Source organism: Ptychodera flava, unplaced genomic scaffold (assembly GCF_041260155.1).
Source record: "Ptychodera flava strain L36383 unplaced genomic scaffold, AS_Pfla_20210202 Scaffold_81__1_contigs__length_545109_pilon, whole genome shotgun sequence".
NCBI lineage: Eukaryota > Metazoa > Hemichordata > Enteropneusta > Ptychoderidae > Ptychodera > Ptychodera flava.
The window spans coordinates 142,746-149,701 of record NW_027248403.1 but is presented as its reverse complement, the minus strand read 5'-3'; positions in this window follow the sequence as shown (position 1 = coordinate 149,701).

The window sequence follows — 6,956 nt, the reverse complement described above, 5'->3', positions numbered from 1 at the left end:
ATTATGTAAACAATGACTGTGTACTGTGCACGGTTGGATTTTCCAATATCGAAGCTTTCAGAAAATATATACTTTTATGGGATTTGGGACTTCCATAACTGAGAAAAAAAATAAAATCTGAAAGTGTGCACAAGGTATGTATCTGCTGCCTTAATGACTTCCAATAATGTTACATCATTGTACCTTTAATGTACCGGTATACATAGCAAGTTTCATCAATTTTGGTCTAGTCAATTCAAGTATATATCCCTTATTTCAAAAGTTGATTTAACCCCTTGACTACCAAGGCCAATGTATTCCTATATACCAGGCCCCTTATGTAAACATTGATAAAATCTTGGGTTTGGTCATTGCATGAACACTGCTTAGAGTAAAAATTAAGTAAGTACCAATAAACCATATATTTTCTGAATCAGCATGACATTTCCCACTTTTTCATACGTAAGGTTTGTATTTCCAGGTCACGTGACTGATCACATGACACATCATGTGACCAGAGTTGGCAAAGAATATGAATATTTGAAGCATCAGGACGTGTTTTGAATCCATAAAATGACGCAAATTTGAATACAGTTGCAATTTTTATGGCATTGTCTTTACATATATGTAATGATAACTACCCTTTACTTTATTTATACATGTACCTATTTAAGATTTTTCTCACAAAAGGCAGAATAAATAAACCACAAACGTCAGCATCTGACATGACTCTGTATTTGAAAATCAACACATTTTATATTTGTAAACACCTGCTTTATGTCTTCCTTGCAGAAACATGCATCTAAAATGGTTATGATTTATCAAAAAATAATTCACAATATTTAAAAATACATTTTAGGGAACAACACATCACATGACCAAACACATGACCAGTCATGTGACCAGTCATATTGATAATATGGGTGCTATAAAATTTCACTGGCTTATAGTAAAAAATTGTATTTCCTCTAGTTTCATTCACGAATATTGCTGTTAATAGAACATATTTACATATAAATCATTTGTTTTCAATAAAGAAACATTTCATTTCAATAAAAAAAAACAAACCATGAACATCTTCACAATCGTCCGTACTTCTGAAACTGTAAACAATCAGCGCGACGCTTCTGTGATCAGCCTGACCTTTCAGGGTCGAGGTCAAGGGTCACGACATTTCCTTCCGGATTTTGGCCATACTCGGACGTACGGGGGCGCAATCACATTCAGGCCAGATCGGAATACATCAATCTTAGTCGCGCTGCGTGCCGACGCCGAAATTACGGGATTTTTAGCGACACAAACGAAGCAAATACGCCTATTTAACTGTGCCGGATATTTCCGGCGCTCTAGGTATATGGTAATTCAATATGGCGCCGGATATATCCGGCGCCATAGGTAGTCAAGGGGTTAAATATGCAAATTTGGAGTTGGATGAAGTAAAAATATGAAAAAATAGTGGCAATGCCACTGTTCGCTCCCATATAGTTATCAAAACAAGCCAACAATTGTATGAAACATGGACATTCATACAGACAGACTGACATACACAGACTGGCACAGAGTGATGACATTGGCCCTCAAGTGTGCCTTGGCCAATGGAGAGTGATAAAGATATAACAAACAGCTGAATGTAATGATAAAATAGTTAAATATAGGCCTACAGGCACTGAAGGTGAATATGTTACAGCAATTTGATTAGTTTCTTTCCCTTTTCTACTTCTGTGATAATTTTCAAGACGATCAATCTGCAAGGCAAGTTTATGTATCGACATCAGACGAATATGTTATCTTTTCAAGCACAAAAAACCTGTTCTTGATTTTTCATTTATAATATTTGACAAGACTGAAATATATAACGTGCAACCAATGTTTACATTTTGCCCATACACCAGATACCGTAAATGCAGAGATTTCAACATACGATCATCAACTCAGTAACCCTACAGGGAACAATTTGCAAACTTAACAGGATGATGACACAAGAGATAAAGTTAAGAAATTTAACTGTGGTGAACTTGACTATTCCTTTCAAATCCTTACCTAACTTGACATCTTAAACTAAAATACACTGCATGGTTAATTGTGCACAAAAATACATCAGGGTAGACCATTTGATAAAGGGGGTGTCTGCCACCTTAAGAAATACCTCCCATTTGCATATACATATGCATACATGGGAGCTAAACATGCTTAATGACTTTCAATAATGTTGTATTATAGTATCTTCAATATATGTAGCAAGTTTCATCAACTTTGGTCCAGTCAATTCAGATGTATATCCATAATAAGAAAAGTTCATTAGATATGCAAATAAGGAATTGGCTGATATAAAACTCCTTAATGACTTTCAATTATGTTAACTCATGTTATCTTCAATATACCGGTACAAACCAAGTTTCGTCACTTTTTATCGAGTCAATACATCCCTAATTAGACAAGTTCATTAAATATGAAAATTAGCAATTATCTTACATGACACCCCTTAATTTCTTTCAAAGCTGATATATCTTGGTGTGTTTAACATTTGCAGCAAATCTCATCAAATTGTGTGCAGTTGCTCTTAATGTATATATATTTTTTGAAATCATTAATTATGCAAATGAGCAAAAAGTAAGCAAGGCACAGCCACCAAAAACTAATCAGTTCTTGCCATTTGCAAACTGAATCTATGTACCAGATTTGACTCTGATCTGACAAGCCATTTTAGAGATATCGAGCATATAGACAGACACACAGACAGACATCACTGTAACATTAGCCCACGTGTGTAAACATGTGAACTAAAACAACAATCGTTGTTACAAGACTAGCGAGAAAGATTAGTATTAAACATTTAACTGTGCGCTACATGGTGGAATATGTAATGTAAACATTTAAGAGATGGGACCTGACTAGATTAGCATATAGCTAATTTTATGGTCCCATATTTGCCCTTTTTCTTATTTTTAGTTTCTGTCACATTGAACTTGTAAGTCAAAGATTTCAAAAACAGCAGTAAAATGAATGAATGAAAGATTAATTAATGAGTAAATGATAATTGTCGATAACGTTAAAACAGTATAGTAAAACTAACTGACATGATATGGTCAAGACAAACCTGAAGGGATATTCAGACTGAATCCTATGAGTAATATAGCATTTTTAAGTCTGAATGCCAAATGCATAATTAACAAATACTGCCAATGACACGGTGTTGCTCACATTTTATTGGAATTGGTACATACTATTACTGGTACTGTAGATCAACAATAGATGTTGTTGCTATCTGTTAAGTGCAGCAAAATTCTACGTTGATGTTATGACAATGATTTCTATACAGTACAACCAGAAAAATAAGAATGACAACAGCAAATAAGTGATTGAGATACTGGAGGTCAACTTAAGAAACATGTATATCAACTTTTATAGCAATGGGACAAGCAGATCCCACATACATTAGCAAATGTTAAGAAAAGAATCAGCCAGAGAAGGCTTGACAAAAGAAAAGGTGGTAGAATGGGAAAAATAATGTACAAAGGATCTGGTAAAAAATTAATGCTACTGCTCATCAATCTTCTACTCCCCCACAACGGATATCAAATTTTCCAACCCTTGGTATTGATTGTGTTTACATAAAGAAGTACAATGGCCAGATGGCAGGAAACATAGTGTACCGTAGGTGAGCTATTTACAACCGTTGGGAATTTTTAAATGCTATCAGTGCTGTCATTCGAATGTAAACAGCACTTACATTAGTTACATATGGTGAAATGCTTTCCTTTGTGGTGGGTGATCATGACATTTGGAAATATCCTGGATCCAACGTTCTTATCACTTCTTGTGTGTCTTACGTGGAAAAATTGCAAAAATTGGTCTGCAATGAAAAAGTTAACCTCAGCTTTATTTTCTGGATCTAATTTTACTACACATTGATACCAAATATGACCAAATTATGTTCACAGCCTTAACCACTCTCTCACAACATATTCTGGGCTGGTATAGGTCTTTAAAGGTATGGTGAAGAGTAAAACTGAAATTTTTATTGCTTGTTTATTTTGACGAATAAAATGGTCAAAAAAAGATCTGCATTGGAATTTTTCAAAATTGCGAATAAAGGCCCTAAAGATGCCCTTGGCAATGATGATACAAATCTTCAGTAATCTTCGGCAAATGTCGGGTATGACGTCATTTACAGGATATTGACTGCTGGTACCATGTGTTGCTCAACATCGTATAATGATGTACTTTGTGGCAACCGATATCGATATCAGAAGTTCACACTTGACGACGTGTAAAATATAATTCAGTGTACAAGTTACAATTACGACAGACCTAAGCCTTAACTCCCCCCAAAAATCACCTTTTCAAATCATCCAAAAATCAGAAATGTTCCGTTGAAAAAAAAATGTATGTGCTTTAGCTCGTCATGCGTGGCGGTGACTAGTCGTTTCAGCCCAAGTCATTCCACTGCAATGAAATGTTTAAGTACCACGAGACAAAATTATCCCCACAGCATTGATTTGTCCACAAATAAAGTAGTTTTATTCAAGCATGAATGTATGCATCATTATGTGAAGTGATTATTTTGGTTCTACACAGAAACTTTGTTTTTATTTCACATCAACTCAACGGCAGAGTTGCAAACTCTTAGGATTTCTTGAAGTTGCCTTACTCAGTGTCAGTTACGGAATGATCTTCCCTCTATTATCTCATTGAGACTGGATGCCTGCTTTGATATAAATAAACACAGATTTAATTACATCCCTGCTGTGTTCGACCCAATAAAGTCTGCTACTCTTATCAATAAACACAACGTCTCAACCTACAGAGTGTTGCAGGAAGGTCGAATTTCAGTGTAAAAAAAACTCATTGGGTGATTATGGCTTGCTATAATCATTGTTAACGTCTGGAGGGACACGGGGGGAAGGGTTTAGACCTTGACATGTATGGGTCACCATGCGTCACCTACCCTACCACTTCTGGATGCATTTGAGACGTAACCTAATCTACCAACCGCCCCGATTACCGTTATCTCAACAAATTACATCACCCTTTCCACGTCATTATCCATGCGCACATCAGTGTGTTCAAAGCTATATTTCGTCCATTTCAACCTCTGCCACGCTCAAGTTAACATCGCAAAATTCACCATGCCAAAAGCGAAGAAAACCAAGGGCTGCGCCTACGCCCGGGCAGCCACTCGTGCATCGACGAGGACGAAGAGACGCCCAGCGCAGCTCGACAAATTCCTACTCCAGTCAGTACCGACGGAAACCCCCCCACCCACCCCTGCCGTCGACGTGCCGACAACAGCCGCAGCGGCAGCCGACCCAAGTATGTCAGACCACATCGCCAAACTGATAGAAACCGGCATTGCAAGCGCCATTGACTCAATCCGACGTGAACTACGGCAGCCAGATACCAGCAACGCCACAGAAACGGCGCCCATCCCGACGTCCAACTTGCAAGTCCAGCCAACTGATACAGCCGTTGGTGCACTATCACCTGCTTCAGTCGTCGTCGCTGGGCCGGCGACGCTCGCTGCTCCGTCCAGCTCGCTACCTACTCAAGCCCACCCAAGTAATCACCCCGCTAATCACGTTAATGAATACCAACCCACCATTACAGCTACCCCACCCGACTTGACCACCAGTGGTGGCGCTGCGCACATCCGGGATAACTCCACCGCTAGCGGCGCACTTCATAACAACAACACGAGCAATATGGCCGCGCCCTACAGTCAACCCGCCTAGCCAGCTGGTCACAACGCAAAGCCATGGCGCCCAGCGCCTAGAGCCGGACCAACGGGCAACACTTCAGCAGCATAGCCCCAGCCGACCTGCTCCTGCCGTACGTCGACCAGTCAACACTCAACGCCTTGGCTAACCTCGGTAAGTTCATCGAATTTGGTGACTTGCACCCTGATGCCCTAGCCCCCAACTCATCCCAGGCTACCAAGACACAAGTAGCTTTCGACCCAGACAACCGTGGCGTCGCCACGTTCACAGCCGAGGTGAAGAGGAAAGCCATCGACGACTTTGACACTGGTTACAGTGCTTCCTCGTCTTTTCCTCCTATCGTACATTCTACTACCCACATTTGGCGATCCCCATGGCCAACTACTTTCGTTTCCTCGCCTCCAAAGCTGCTGCCTACAAGCCGGACGCCTGGCTAGCCTATGACAAACACTTCCGCCTGAACGCTTCCCGCTACCCAGATAGGGCCAACTGGAGCCAGCCAAACCAAGACCTCAACTTCCAGTACTTCCAAAACCAGCCACACCTCCTGCGTCCTTCCTGCTCCGCCTGTGGCCAACATGGTCATGTGAAGACCGATTGCCCAAATCGACGCAGCAGCACCACCAACCCGTTCTACTGGGAGAGCCCAGCGAACAAGAAACAGTCTGACCAACCTCCGGTTTGTCGTTCTTTCAACCGAGGCACATGCAAGACACCCTGTAACTATGGCAGACTACACAAGTGCTCCGTGTGTAACTCGACCGAACACGGTGCTCATCAACACCACCAACACATCAAATCAGAGACCCCCCAGCCCTTTCGAGGGAGCGACCGTCCACACAGCGACAATCGCCATGCTACAGCCGACAACGCCAATCAACCTAACTAAGCTCTCAGCCGCCCTGTACGACCACCCGCACAAACAATTCACAGCCAGCCTCATCCATGACCTCACTCATGGTGCCGATATCGCCTTCGGTGGGAACCGCGCACCACGCTACACTCGCAACGCCCAGTCCGCAATGACCGATCCGGATGCCGTCACCACCGCCATAACAAAAAAACTGCGCCTCGGCCTCACAATTGGCCTGTTCGCCGTGCCACCTCTGCCAAACTTCGTTGTAAACTCGCTTGGACTTTGGCCTAAAAAATCAGGTGGCCACCGCATAATAATGGACCTATCCCAACCACGAAACGATAGTGTCAACCACTACATCAACAAGGAAGACTACACCCTCATCTACTCCCGCGTTGACGATG